This window comes from Malus sylvestris, chromosome 8 (assembly GCF_916048215.2).
Source record: "Malus sylvestris chromosome 8, drMalSylv7.2, whole genome shotgun sequence".
NCBI classification, from domain to species: domain Eukaryota; kingdom Viridiplantae; phylum Streptophyta; class Magnoliopsida; order Rosales; family Rosaceae; genus Malus; species Malus sylvestris.
Genome location: NC_062267.1, coordinates 3,830,552 through 3,846,414, shown reverse-complemented (window position 1 = coordinate 3,846,414; position 15,863 = coordinate 3,830,552). Strand labels below are relative to the sequence as shown.

At 43.9% G+C, this 15,863-nt stretch overlaps 2 pseudogenes; one reads left to right on the top strand and one right to left on the bottom strand.

The window, feature by feature from the left end:
* Positions 1-1,221: 1,221 nt before the first annotated feature.
* LOC126632552 (ruBisCO large subunit-binding protein subunit alpha-like) lies at positions 1,222-11,154 on the bottom strand (annotated as a pseudogene).
* A 1,698-nt stretch (positions 11,155-12,852) lies between these two features.
* LOC126632567 (glutathione S-transferase L3-like) lies at positions 12,853-15,048 on the top strand (annotated as a pseudogene).
* Positions 15,049-15,863: the final 815 nt, after the last annotated feature.

The following is a 15,863-nucleotide window of genomic DNA, read 5'->3' as shown; positions in this document are numbered from 1 at the left end:
ACCATCTTTTTGAAAATGGCTAACCCATCTAACATTTGTTTAGATTTGAGTCTTAGCAGTGACGCAGGTGCACCGCGTCAGGGTAATATATGGCGTCCGTCCTTCTCATCTTCTAATGGCCCTCTTACAGTTGAAGACTCTGTAATGAGGGATGCAGCAACGGCTACGGTTGTAGCTAGAAACCTTATCACTCCTAAAGATAATATGATACTTTCACAACGATCCGATGAATTAGCTGTTCGAGAGTCCCAGGCTCTCAGTGTCCAGTGTGCGAACTCTGTTTCCAACATGAGCCAACGCTTACTTGTTCGAACTCGCCAGGTTGAATCATTGACAGCTGAGGTGGTAGTTCTTAATCAAGTGATCAGACAGCTGAAGTATGAGAATAGAGAGTTGCATGTGCTTGCAAATAATTATTCGACAAGCATGAAGAGGAAGCTTGATCAGTTGCTGGACTCCGAAGGTCGGGTTCAAAGTGACAATCGGAGATTTGTGGATGTATTCCAGATGGACCTTTTGCCTTCGTCATCTGAAGTTCAACCAGGTATTGAGGCTCCGAATAATCCATCCCCAATGCCTCCCTCTTCTAGGGTTCCGCCGAGCATTAAGGCTTCAAGTACTGAGGCTTCACATAAGTCGCCGAGTACTAAGGCTTCAAGTACTGAGGCTTCTCATAAGTCGTCGAGCACTAAGGCTTCAAGTTGAGGCTTCTCATAAGTGACATTTGTGAAGGTTTATTTTTTATTTTTTTTATTTTTATTTTTTATTTTTTTATTTTTATTTTTTACGCATTTGTAATTTCTTAGAGATATCAATGGACATGCTTTACTTTATTCAGTATGTTGTGCTAAAACATATATCTGACTAAGATGTGTTACTCCTTTTTATTTTATTTTGATGGTACTTGATGCGCACTATTCTTTTACTCCCTATTTTTAGACGGAAATTTGTCGTCTTCCCCCTGCTTTCTTCCTTTCAATTATTCATACTTGCTAATAGTAGCATACACCATGACCTGTCTTTCTTGTTTTTTTTCTTTTTTCTTTTTTTATCATTTCCTTTTGGATGGTGCCTGTCAATCACTTCTTTTCTTTGCTTTCGGTGGCTAGTCACCATTTGAAAACCTTTTTTTTTTTTCTTTATATATGGTGCTTTGTAGGGATGGAACTCGACGGACGGTGAGCTGCAGTCGAGGCTTTATGACCGGCTAGTCGTTTGACGGCGGTTTATTGAAGTTCTTCGTTGTTGTTTGTCACGAACGGAGAGAAGGCCTTTGGGTGTGAGTTGACAAACTTTGGTTTTGTCAATCACATTCAAAAGGAGCAGCCATGGCGGAGGTGCAGAAGCAGTTGGAATTTGAGGTAGAATGCAAGGCATTGAGCTTCACTACCGGCTAGTCGTTTGACGGTGGTTATTGAAGTTCTTCGTCGTCAACATCGGCCCACGATTTCGTGTTCAATTCCAGCATTTTGAGCTATCAATGCTGCTGGTGCTACCAGTGCCTTCTGGACAATGTCAGCTCCAAGCCGCTCATCTGCATCAACAAGTTTTTCCCTTGATAGCAGGAACATATGCTGAGAGATGTACCAAAGCAGCACCACCACCAGGCACAATCCCTTCCTCTATGGCAGCGAAAGTAGCATTCTTGGCATCCTCAATACGGAGTTTATGGTCCTCAAGTTCGGTCTCTGTAGCAGCGCCGACCTTTATAACAGCAACTCCACCTGACAATTTGGCAATCCTCTCAGCCAATTTTTCTGTGTCATAAACAGAATCCGTGTCGGACAGCTCTTTCTTTAGCTATGCAATTCTGGCTTGCAACTCGTCTTTTGATGCTGCATCAGTGATAATGGTAGTGGAGTCCTTTGAGATTGTCACCTTCCGAGCCAAACCAAACTGTTCAACTAAGGTGTTCTCAACCAGTAGACTCAGATCGCTGGCTTGAAACTCAGCTCCTGTCAAAATGGCAATATCTTGGAGGAGAGCCTTTCTCCGTTCACCAAAACCAGGAGCTTTGATAGCGGCAACATTCAGTATACCCCTCAACTTGTTCACAACAAGAGTCGCCAAAGCCTCCCCAGAGACATCCTCAGCAATTATGAGTAGAGGGGCTCTCAACTGAGTGGTCTTCTCCAATAGAGGAATTATGTCCTTGATAGCTGAAATCTTCTGGTCAGCAACCAAAACTCTTGCATTCTCAAATTCAACACAACAACCAACTTCTCAAGGTTCGTAACGAATTGAGGAGAGATATATCCTCTGTCAATCTCCATTCCTTCTTCTTCCTCGACGCTGGTCTCAAATGAAGATGATGACTCAATGGACAATACACCATCAGGTCCAACCTTGTCAATAGCATCAGCAATCATTGTCCCAATTTGCTCATCGTTCCCGGCAGAAATAGATGCGACAGCTTTAACATCATCACGACCCTTAACAGGCCTAGACTTATTCTCTAGTTCATCCACCAGCCCTTGCACCGTTTTCTTAATACCCTTCTTTCTTGAAACGGGATTTGCACCAGAGGTCACACTCAAGAGCCCTAGCTTGATTATTTCCCGTGTAAGAATTGATGCAGTTGTTGTTCCGTCACCAGCAGAGTCATTGGTCTTGCTGGCAACCTCTCTAATGACAGCTGCACCAGCATTCCCCATGGCGTCAGGTGACTCAATAGCTCTGGCAATTGTGACTCCGGTGGACCCATGATGGCGTCGATCAGTCCGTCGGTGCAGAACGAGAGGGAGCAGTGGTCGATCCAGATTTTGCGAGCGCCGAAGAGGGAGATGCCGTCGCCGTCGGATTTGTCGCGCCAGCCAACGTGGGTGGGGCTGGAGGCGATGTTGGTGTTGCCGGCGGGCTTGCAGTGGTGCACGTGGACGTTGACGCCGCGGCCGTCGATGGTCTTGAAGCTGTTGACAATGAACTCGTATTTGAGCTTAATGGTCATGTCGGCCGAGAAGATAATCCAGAAGGGTTTTTTTTGGATGACGGCGTGGCGGAGCGTGCCCGGAGTTGGGTTCGCTGGGTTGGAATCGGAGGAGTCGGTGACTGGAATGTAGAAGGGTTTGGTTGGAGGAGAAAACCCGAAGTGGGTTTTGAGAGCTGGGTTTATTGGAATTTAGAAAGATGGGCCGCCCCCTTTTTTTTTTTCACAAGGAAAATGTTTGTATTTGTAATAAAAATATACTCTCAATGGTCAAATTTTCAATAAAATCTTATTATTATTATTTTTTTTTTTGCTGTATATATATATATATATATATATATATATATATATATATATTATACACACACATATATATATACACACATACATATATATATACATACATATATATATACATTTTTTTTTTGTAATAAAATTGACTCTATTTAATAAAACATTTATTTTTTTATTTTGATGTGACTGAACTTGAAATTGAATATTCAAGCTGCCTACGTACCCTTCCAAAGAAAAGATCAAGTCAAAACGTAGTTCAAATACATTTTTTTTTTTTTTGGTATTTTCTTTTGGTGCCGTTTGCAGTTTCAACTCGTACAGACAAGGAGCATTGGTGTCGTTTGCAACTCGTGCAGACAAGGAGCATTGGTGTCGTTTGCAGTTTCAACTCGTGCAGACAAGGAGCATTTGGTGTCGTTTGCAGTTTCAACTCGTGCAGACAAGGAGCATTTGGTGCCGTGTTGCAGTTTCAGCTCGTGCAGGCAATGAGCATTGGTGTCGTTTGCAGTTTCAGCTCATGCAGGCAAGGAGCAGTTGGTGTTGCCTTTTATGCTCGTGCAGACCAGGAGCGTTGTGCCATGCAGTTTAGGCTCGTGCGGACAAGGAGCTTTGGTTGTGGCCTTTTAGGGGTAGTAGCGCTTCAAGAATCTTCCATTGATAGGGCCAATCTTCAAGCCATCTTCTGCCATGATTAAGTAGGCGCCGTTGGTGTAAACCTCTTGTATTACGTATGGTCCATCCCACTTTAATGTGAACTTGCTTTTCGTCTTGTGAGTTGCGACGATAGGCCTACGCAATGCGAGGACGAGATCTCCAGTTTGGAAAGACCTTGGGCGGACCTTCTTGTTGAATGCCTTGGATAGTCGTGCTTGGTAGCATTCCAAGTGTTGTTGAGCTTCGAGCCTTCTTTCGTCGAGTGCTTCCAACTCTTGAATGCGCAACTTTGCATTCTCCTTCTCAGTCAAGCCTTCTTGTATAGCCATTCTCAGTGAGGGGATTTGACTTTCGAGCGGTAGAACAGCTTCCACGCCATATACAAGAGAATAAGGCGTAGCTTGGGTAGGAGTCCTATGTGTCGTCCGATATGCCCAAAGTGCTTCGCTTATTCTTTCGTGCCAGTCTCTCTTTGTTCGGCCGATCACTTTCTTTAAGAGATTGCACAATGTTTTGTTGAATGCTTCTGCAAGACCGTTGGCCGGGGCATGATACATGGAAGACTTATGCTGCTTGAACTTGTATTTCTCACATAGCTCATCCACGAGTCGGTTGGAGAATTGCTTTCCGTTATCAGTGATGATGTAGCGAGGCACTCCATATCGGTGGATGATGTGCTCCTTGATGAAACGAACGACAGTTTCCTTCTTTACTTCCCTTAGGGGTATGGCTTCAGCCCACTTGGAAAAGTAATCTGTTGCAGCTAGGATGTAAGCTTCTCCTATAGATGATTTCGGAGTAATTGGTCCTACGACGTCCAATCCCCATGCATCGAATGGCCATGAAGCAACTGTAGGGTGTAATGGCTCAAGTGGTTGGTGTATGAAGTTTGCGTGGAATTGGCAGGCTTGGCACCTTTTGGCATATTTCAGGCAGTCCTTCACCATGCTTGGCCAGTAGTAGCCCATTCTTTTGAGCTGGAAATGTAGCTTTGGTCCAGATTGATGCGCCCCGCATACGCCTGAGTGTGCTTCTTCCATGGCTTGATTAACTTCTTCCTCACCTAGGCATCTCAGAAGTACTCCTTCGAAAGAGCGTCGGTAGAGTGTTTCTTTGTAATAGAGGAAGCGAGGTGCTCGTCGACGTATTTCGGAGCGGTGTTTAGGATCATCTGGAAGTTTTCCATGCTCTAAGTAATCGATCAGCGGTTGTCTCCACTCTTCAACATCGACTGGAAGTACTGAGATGGCATTTGTATCATCTAGTAGCATTTCAGTGACGAGGGGGATCACCCATCTTTGGCAGACTGGCACGTCTGCAGCTTCATCTTCTCCTAATGTCATGCTTGAGGCTAGGTTGGCAAGAGCGTCTGCCATTTGATTTTCTTTTCTTGGCACATGCTCTAGTGTCACAGTCTCAAACTCTTGTAGCAGTTGAGTTGCCAGCCGAAAGTATGGGATGAGATCATCTTTCTTCACCTCATATTCAGTTAAGAGTTGATTGATTATGAGCTTGGAGTCGCCAAATATCTCAAGGGCTGTGATTCCCATATTGATCGCCATTTGGAGTCCGATGATCAGTGCTTGGTACTCAGCGACATTGTTGGAGCATAATTCGCTTAGTTGAAATGAATAAGGTAATATATGCCTTTGTGGCGACATGAATACTACTTCTGCCCCCGCTCCGTCTGCTCGTGCAGATCCGTCGAAGAACATCGTCCATGTCGGGAAGATGTCGATGTAGAACACTTCCTCGTCAGGCAAGTCGTCTGAGATTTTCCAATCAGCTGGGATTGGGTGATCGGCAAGAAAGTCTACCAGCGCTTGTCCCTTTACGGCTTTAGCTGGGATGTAGATGATCTCATATTGGTTAAGAAGCAACGCCCATTTAGCGAGTCGCCCTGTCAAGACGGGTTTGGACATGACGTATTTGACCGGGTCAGCTTTTGCAACCAAGTGGATGGTGTACGCATGCATGTAATGCCTGAGTTTCTGGATGGCGAACACCAAGGCAAGGCACATCTTTTCTATTGGGGAGTAGTTCAACTCGGCGCCGGTAAGGGTTCGGCTGAGGTAGTAAAGCGCTCCTTCTTTCTGGGATTCATTCTCTTGCGCCAAGAGTGCTCCAACTGAACTTTCCTGAGCGGCAATGTACAATATGAGTGGTTTCCCAAGCACAGGCGCCCCCAAGACAGGTGGACTTGACAAATACTTTTTTATGCTTTCAAAAGCATTGTGGCATGCTTCGTCCCATACAAACGGAACATCCTTCTTCATGAGTCGACTGAACGGTTGACAACGCCCTGCAAGGTTAGAGATGAAGCGTCTGATGAAGGCTAGCCGTCCTTGTAGACTTTTCAGCTCGTGCAGGTTTCTTGGCTCAGGCATGCTTTGAATGGCCTTGATTTTTTATTGGTCCACTTCAATACCACGGTGCTTGACAATGAAGCTGAGGAACTTTCCAGAGGTGACGCCAAACGCACATTTTAACGGGTTCATCTTGAGGTTGTATTTTCGCAGCCTTTCGAACACTACTCGCAAATCCTTCAAGTGATCTGATCTTTTCTTTGTTTTGACCACCACATCGTCCACATAACATTCTACGTTCTTGTGTAGCATGTCATTGAAGATTTTCTGCATTGCTCGTTGATATGTAGCTCCAGCGTTCTTTAGACCAAAGGGCATCACCTTGTAACAATAGATACCTTTTGGAGTGCGGAATGCTGTTAGTTCCTCGTCTTCGAGAGCCATACGAATTTGATTGTATCCAGAAGAGCCGTCCATGAATGACAGTGCCTCGTGGCCAGTGGTTGCGTCCACCATGATTTCGATGATTGGCAAGGGGAAGTCGTCCTTCGGACAAGCGTCGTTGAGGTCCCGGAAGTCTACGCAAACACATATTTGTCCAGATTTCTTAAGGACGATGACGATGTTGGAGATCCACTTGGGGTATTGCACCTCTCGAATGAATCCTGCTTCGATTAGCTTGTCAATCTCTGCCTCGATTTGTGGAATGAGCTCGGATCGATATCGCCTTTGAGTTTTCTTTATTGGTCGTGTTCCAGGCTTGACTGCAAGATGATGCACAGCGATGACAGGGTCAAGGCCGGGCATTTCTTTGTAAGTCCAGGCAAAGACGTCTTTGTACTCTGATAGCAGTTGGTAGTACTCCTCTATCTCGTCTGCTCTTAGCAGTGCACTTACAAAGATAGGTTTTTGCTCCTCTTCTGTGCCCAAGTTGAGCTCCTTGAGATCGTCAACCGTGGCTTGCCCCCCATCCTCAAGTTGTGGTGGTGCGGCAGTGACATCTTCTTCAGGGGTCTCGTCTTCTTTGCCTTCTTGGATCGTGATGTGGAAGACATCTTGGACTTCCTCTTTAGTGTCGTCCTCTTGGGTTTGTTGGTATGCAGATTGTCCAGTATGGATGATGGTGCGCCTTCTTACTATCAGTGGTCCATTTGCGTCAACCTCCAAGATTGCTTGACGCTTCATCCTTGAAGGAATTGAGCTTCGAATATCGCCCTTTTCTACTAGCCTGTCAAGCTTTTCTTCCTTTGACTTTGTTTCCCTATTTCCAGAAAACTTCATGTTGTCTTCAAGTCTTTCCAAAGCTGACTGACGAGGAGGAGAGCTAGCCGTGTTGCTTTGCTTATTAGGTTTTGACAACCTTTCAAAAATAGAGCTTCGGGAGGTTGGCCTGTTAAGCCTCTTGAAGACGGAGGTTCGGTTTTGACCACCAATGTGATCAAGGGCTGACGTTTTGGGTCTTGAACGATTCATCCTATCGAAGACTGGCGTTCGAGGGGTGGATTTAGGCTCCTCTTGATCTTGTTCAATGCTCACACTGATATGTTGAGTGCTAGTATTTTTTGCTTGGCTTGAAATCTTCACAGGTGCATTTGGTGTGAAGCCAAGTCCAGCTTTGTTGTTGTTAATTCCGTAACCATGCTTCTTCAACTTCTTTTGAGTCTTTGTGAGGTCACATTCTTTATTGTTGACGGTGTTTGAAACCTTTTTTCCAGGATTCGAAGAAGAAGCGAAGTCGTACCCAGCTTTTGACATGAGTTTGTAGGCCTTCGGATCAAAACCTTCTTCAGTCCTTTTGGTTGGGAGAAAACTTGGTTCCGCTCTCTTTGGTAGAGCTTTTACGAAGCCTTGTGGTAATCTTGCAACCTTTGCGTTGCTTAGCTGTGTCAGAGGTAGAACTGCATTCGTCTTGAGCAACTTTACATTATCCACGTACCGTTGTGCATCGGCTTTGCTTGCTTCAGTTTCGAATGGGGATTGACCATTCTTTCTTCTTGACATCGGGATGTATCGAAAAACGGGTGTGTTTAGTACATTTGAGGACATCTTACTCCCTTTGGTTGTTGCAGGTTTAGCAAGCTCATCATCGTTCTTGCTTAAAGAAGACATGGCTTCTTCTTCTTGCATCTTGGGCATGGCTTGCCACTCCTGCTTTTTAGGTGTTGCTTTGCCCGTGGATTTGATCTCTTTTGGAAGAGCTTCGAGCACCATGTCTTCATCCATGTAGAACTTGGCGTCTGCGAAATGTGATTCGGCTTCGGTGAATGGTTTGGTGTCGCCATAGATCACCTTCACTCCTTCTCGGTAGAATTTCAAGCATTGGTGAAGGGTGGACGGTACTACTCCATTTGCATGGATCCAAGGCCTTCCTAAAAGCAAGCCGTATGAAGTTCTTGCATCAATCACGTGGAATATCGTGCTTGACTTAAGTTCACCAATAGTCATCTCCACTCGGATCATGCCCATCGCTTTTTGTCCTCCTTGTTTAAAACCTTGGATTAATAGACGACTTAAGGACAGTTCATCCGCCTTGATGCCGATTGTAGTCATTGTTGACTTTGGCATGATGTTTATGGCTGATCCACCATCCACAAGCATGCGATTGACTTTGTGCTCCCTTACGTACCCAGAAACGAAGAGAGGACGGTTGTGAGGCTTGGATCCTAGCAGCAAGTCTTCGTCGGTGAAATGGATTGTGTCCTCGATGGCACAGCATGTGGCATATTCATGTGGCCGAAGCTTGAAGCATTCGTTCTTGCTTTCTTGCACTTCGTGGTCATTGGGACTTTCCAAGACCGCTGCTAATGCTATTCGCATCTTCTTTGGTAATCGCAGCGCTTCCTCAATGCTAAAGTGTGTTGGCAGACCTTCTTCGAGAGTGAGAGTTTTTTCTCCCTCAGTGGTGATATCTTTGCCTTTTGAAGGTTCTTCTATTTCTACTTCGACCATGTGGCATACAGCGATAGTGCACTGTTGGAAGAAGTCATTCGGGAAGTACTCGTGCAATGAGATAGGAATGCGTGGCTCTTGCTCCATAGGTTCCCCAGCATACATTGGCTTATCAACTTTTACGTTTCTTTTGGGCTTCCTACTGTTGCGGGGACGGTGCTTTCTCACTTGTTCCACCTTTTGTCTTATGGCTTGTGGTTTTGGTTTCCTTATTTTTTTGTAGGTCACCAATGTCCATCCTTCTTCATCATCGGCATGTGCATCTTGTTCGTTTGCCCCCGGTGATGGTTGCACAGAAGGTATCGTGTAACTTGAACATTGATAGGAATGGTCAAATGCTACTTGGAGAGGCACGGGATCGAAAGTTCCAAATGCAATTGTAGTAGTATGTGTCGCGGCCGTGTCTTCGAGGTCGAGCTCGATTCGCCCTTGTTGTGCTAGCTTCATGATGAGCTCTTTGAGGACGAAGCATTTACCCACAGGATGGCTCACGATTCGATGGTACTTGTAGTATTTAGGATCGTTTATGCGATTCATTTCTTCAGGCTGCTTGCATTCGGGTAGCTCGATTACCTTCTTTTCTAGCAAGTCGTCTAACATTGCATCCATGTCTGAGTCAGGAAAAGGGTATACATTCTGCTCCAATTCCCTCAAGGTGCTTTTGTACCTTTCTTGGGTGCGAGGAGGCTCACTTTTCTTTATCTCCTTTGCTTTGGTTTTGGAGGAGATCTTGATAGGCGCGGAGGCTGTCTTGACGGGCGCAGTGCTGACGGTGAACGCTTCCTTGGGGGCTTTCTTCCCAGTCTTGTCTACATTTGGGGAGAACACCTTATCCTTCTTGAAGTCGGTGATCGGCTCTTTCTTCCCGTGATGGGCAATACTTAGCTCCATGTCATGGGCACGGGTGGCTAGCTCTTCAAATGTCCGTGGTTTGATGCCTTGAAGGATATAGTGTAACCCCCATTGCATGCCTTGGACGCACATCTCGATCGAAGAGATCTCTGAGAGCTTGTCCTTGCAGTCAAGGCTCAGATTGCGCCATCGGTTGATGTAGTCCACGACTGGCTCATCCCTCCATTGCTTCGTGCTTGTCAGCTCTAGCATGTTCACGGTGCGACGGGTGCTGTAGAAGCGGTTGAGGAATTCCCTTTCCAACTGTTCCCAGCTGTTGATGGATTCGGGCTCCAGATCTGTGTACCACTCAAAGGCGTTTCCTTTTAACGAGCGCACAAACTGCTTGGCGAGGTAATCTCCTTTCGTCCCTGCATTGTTGCAGGTTTCGACGAAATGTGCGACATGTTGCTTTGGGTTTCCTTTTCCATCAAACTGCATGAACTTTGGTGGTTGATAACCCCTTGGCATCTTTAGGGCATCAATCTTCTTGGAGTAGGGCTTTGAGTAGAATGATGAGGTATGTGAGCTCCCTTCGTACTGCGCCTTGATGGTGCTGGCGATCATCTCTTGCAGTTGTTGGATAGAAAGAGATCCCATGAGTGCCTCTGCTTGGCCTGGCTCCGGCTTCACATCGATTTTCTCCACCGGAGGCTCTTCATCCTCGTTGTTTTCCTTCTTTACTGAACCATCCCTTTGCTCGATTTTCACGTCGGGCTTTACATCTAGTTGATTGACTAGTGCGGCGATTTGCTGGTCCTTTTCTTCCACAATCCGTGTTAGCCTTGCGATTGTTTCATTCATATGAGCCAGCTGCTCATCGATTGATGTCGCTCCAGCAGTCATGACTTGCATGGCTGAGTTGCCGCTTGAGTCGGCATCGGAAAACATGAAACCAGAGTACTTCATTGGGCTTTCCTTCCTTGGCGCCTTTAGCGAAGTCAGGGTGATCACAGGTTCGTGCCTCAGGTGCTCTTGTTCATTCGGCGGAGTTGATGCAGGGGTGGAAGATGCGGCAGAAAGAGCTCTTACCTTGCTTCGAGTTATGATGCCCGAAGTAACACCGCCTGCGGTGATGACGCTCTTGTTCCTTGCATTGGCTGCGAGAACAACTTGAGCCTTCTTTGATGCCATTTGTGCTTTTTGCGGATTCAAAGATAGAGATGAAAGGTAGAGAATGTCCCACCGAGCGTGCCAAATTTGTAAACACGGAAATTCCTGCAATGAACGAGACAAGAAACACGTGTACAAAATAATATTTGTATTGATGATTTAGGGGTTACAATCTCTTCTACAAATTTAGCCTCTGATTCTATCTTTGCAATGGGTGGATTTGATGTTGTTGGTCCAAAGGGCCGTCGGGGCTTGATCTTGGGATAAACAGTTGTGCAAATTTGTTGACGTCGTGGATCCAAAGGGCCGTCGGGGCTTGATCTAGGGATGAACGAATGATGAACGATGGACACTTTCTTCAAGGGCCGTCGGGGCTTGATCTTGAATCAGTGGAAGTTCTTCAAGGGCCGTTGGGGCTTGATTTTGAATGAGGATTTGACGAAGAACGAAGAGAGCTCTATTGATCCTTCGGGATTTGCTTGGGAGCTTTTGAGTTTCAAAGCTTCAAGGTTGTGGTATGAGGTGAATTGGTTATGAGTTGGTGTCCCAAAATGAATGCCTTGGCCTCCTATTTATAGAATTCCAAAACTTGATTTTTTGGATTTAAATAATTAGATGAAATAAATCATTTCTGCCAGGTGTTGACATGTGTCCCGTTTGATGACTTTTTTTATTTATTTTGATTTTTCGTTTATTCACATGCTATGTGTAAAATTTATGTGACACATAAACATTGAAATTTTAATTATTGATCAACATTTATTTTACCGAAATTTCGATGTCTACAATAGGACTTTAACACTATTCCTCATGTGTAACCCCATTTAGTGATTCACACGTAGAAATCCACACATCGGCAATTGAAACTCAGAGATCGGCTCACGTTGGGCCTACTTGTTTTCAATGGAACTCAGTGGTCGTCTCTATATTAAGAGTTCATACTTGTTTCCTTCTAGGTGACAAGCTTATTGGTTTGTACACAAGCTCATTAGCTTGCACAGGCCCGAACCTTGGCTCTTATACCATGTTGGATTTTTGGATCACCGAGCTTGCCTCACTCTAATGACACTGATATTGTCCCCAACTTTACCACTTGCCAAATCCGTCAGATGTAGAGTTTTACCACAAAAGGCCTCTGTATTAGTTAGAGTTTGGTAATCATATTTAAATCCATTGTGGAACTTTATCCCCACTGATGTGGGACATTTAACAATCTCTTTCATGTGTAACCTCATTTAGTGGTTCACATGTGGAGATCTACATCGGTAATTGAAACTCAAATGCCAGCTCACGTTGGGCCCACTTGTTTTCAATGGAACTCAGTGGTCGTCTCTATATTAAGAGTAGGGCTGGAAAAAAATCCCAAAAATCCCAAACCAAACCGAAAAAATCCCGATCCCAAACCAAAAAAATCCCAAACCAAAAATCCCGAAATTTTCGGTATGTAATCCCGAACCAAACCGATATTTTCGGTACGGGATTCGGTTTTGAATCTCAAATTTTCGGTATTCCCATACCGAACCGAAAATAAATATTATATAATATATATATATATTTTTTTTTCTTTTAATTATAAGAGAATTATTTCAACCGTTCATTGTTTTAGATTTAATCTTTGCCGTTCATATGTTTTTAGGTCAGAAACCATTTCACAACCATTTTACAAACTTCACTTTCGTTCTAGCCGACCCTAATCTCTTCTCTCGTCTCTGATCTCTCCCTCATCTAGCCGACGAGCCCTCATCTCATCTCTCTCTCTGTGACGAATTCCGGCCAGCCACCGGCCCACCACCACACTTGACGAATTGCAGAGTTCACTACTTCACTTCTTCCTCGTCCTTTCCTTCCACAACCCACGGTCCACCTCAGGCATCCTCTTCCTTCTTCTTCTTCCTCCACCTCAGGTAAAAAAGTTCGTAACTTCCGTGTTGGGATGGTTTTCGATAAGCCGAAAGGAACACTGATGTTGGTTTCACTGTGGATGACGGGACAGGGCGAATCAAGTGCTGAAGATGGTCACTGAGTTTTGTTTTGTTCGTTGATTACCATGTTTTGATGTGTATTGGTTGCTTTGTGTTTTGAAGGTTGTACGTAAATTACACATGTCCATTTGCACAGCGGGTTTGGATCACTAGGAACTACAAGGTTTGTTCTCTTTTTTTTTCTTCACCATTTTTCTGTCTTTGGAGCTTCTGGCAATGACCCTGTTATAAGATAATTCAATTTGTTGTTTGAGAAATTGGCTAATATGATGAAATACAAATCCCAATTGCGGAAATGATTTTTTCGAGATTTTGTTTTTTTTTCTGTTGGCTATATTTGATGGATATGTCGTCGTTATTTGATTTTAATCATTTCATGAATTGGTAAATTGAGAATTAATCAGAACCCATGTCTTATTGTTTGTTTTTGTTGAAATTTTTGAGTTGCAGGGTTTGCAAGACAAGATTAAGTTAGTCGGTATAGATCTTCAAAACAGGCCTGATTGGTACAAGGAAAAGGTCTACCCTGGAAACAAGGTATAATTTTGAAAAAAAATGAGTGTTTTTTCTTCTTTGCTGCCATTGATTGTCTGTGGAAAATTGGGTGAAGCTGGATAAATCTCTTGATTGATTATTTTTATAGGTGCCATCTCTGGAGCACAATGGAAAAGTCATTGGAGAGAGTCTTGACCTGATCAAATACCTTGAAAGCAACTTCGAAGGGCCTTCACTTGTCCCCAATGTAAGATATCCAGAATTTGATTGTGCCTCAAGTAACATGCCTTTGTCTCTCAGAAATTTGACCAGAGTGATGCTGCGAAATTGTTTTTAGGACGACCCTGAGAGAAAAAAGTTTGGCAAAGAATTATTGACTTATGTTGATACCTTCGTGGGGTCCTTGTATCGCTCATTGAAAGGAGACACGGTAAAAGCAGCTGGTAAGACTTGGAAGATTCTCCCGTTAGTGACTGTTTTAGTTGATGAATTAACACTGACTGAATTTGGTTATCTGCATCAGATGAGCAGTTTGATTACTTGGAAAATGCTCTTGAGAAATTTGACGACGGGCGTATCTTCTGGGCCAGTTTAGTTTGGTAAGTTGAATGTACAATTTATCTACATGCCAATTAATGTTTTTGTATTTCTAATAAAATGAGCTAGTAGTAACACATAAGTGCTTAAGTAATGGATAAGAATTCGTGATATTCAGGTGGACATAGCCTATATCCCGTTCATTGAGCGGTTCCAAGCCTTCTTATCAGACGTATTCAAGTATGACATCACAGCTGGGAGGCCTAAACTAGCAGCATTCTTGGAGGTACATTAACAAGTCATAGAATTGTATAATGAATGTTATGGATTCCATTGTCTGAGCTTTATCCCATGTACGGATGACTGTCTCTCATCTGTTTAAAAACAAAGTTAAACGTTTCATGAGACTAAGCTAGCTGTTCAAGTGGTTTCAGAGCAAGAACTCTAAGCAAAAGCACTCTGTTAACCACTATCTTAAAATCGGATTTGATAGAGGACGCGCTGCTCTGTAATATATCTCATAGAGATGGTGATTATTATGGTTGTTATATATCCTTGTGCAGGAAATCAACAAGATTGAGGCATACAAGGTAACAAAAGCTGATCCAAAGGAGATTGTTGCAGTGTTCAAGAAGCGACAGTATATGCCTTGAATTTGTTACAGGCCTGTGAAAAACTTTGTAACTTAATTATTAAAACTTTGGATTGTAACTTAATTATTAAAACTTTGGATTGTAACTAATTTTTTTGCTTTTGGTTTGTAACTTAATTATTAAAACTTTAGATTGTAACTAATTTTTTTGCTTTTGGGTTTGTTACTTTATTTATTTTAAAACCTTGGCTACCATACAAGTGGAAAATGCAGCTGAACTGCTCTTATAAACATTGCAGGTTTGCCCAATATTTTTTTTATTTGGTTGAATAAAAGTTAAGCCCATATGTGGGGGCTGTTACATTTAGTGGGCAGGCCCAATATTAGGTTTTTGTCCAATTGGACCAATATTAGCTTTTTTTTGTCCAAAAGCCCAAAATCATTTTTGGGATTCCCGATTTGTCCCGAAATCCCGAAACTATTTCGGGATTCCCGAAAATTGGGATTCCCGAAAATTTGGTTTGGGATCGGTATTGAAATTGGGATTCCCGAAAATTTCGGTATGGGAATCGGGACAAGGGTTTCGGTATGGGATCCCATACCGAACCACCCCTAATTAAGAGTTCAGACTTGTTTTCTTATGGGTGACAAGCTCATTGGCTTGCACAAAAGCTCATTGGCTTACACGAGCCCAAACCTTGGCTCTGATACCATGTTGGATTTTTGGATCATTGGGCCCGCCCCACTCTAACGTCACTGATACTGTCCCCAACTTTACCACATGCCCAATCCGTCAGGTGTGGGGTTTTACCACAAAAGGCCTCGGTATTAGTTAGAGTTGGGTAATTATATTTAAACCCATTATGAGACTTTATCCCACCAATGTGGGACATTTAACAAGTCTCACATTGGTGGGTGCAAAAGAAACCAAGGGGTTTAAATAGGATTACCCCACTCTTGTTAAAGCCCCACATCGGTGGGTGCAAAAGAAACTAAAGGGTTTAAATAGGATTACCCCACTCTAACTAATACCGAGGCCTTTTTTGGTAAAACCTCACACCTGACAGATTGGGCAAGTGGTAAAGTTGGGGACAGTATCGGTGTCGTTAGAGTGGGGCGGGCCC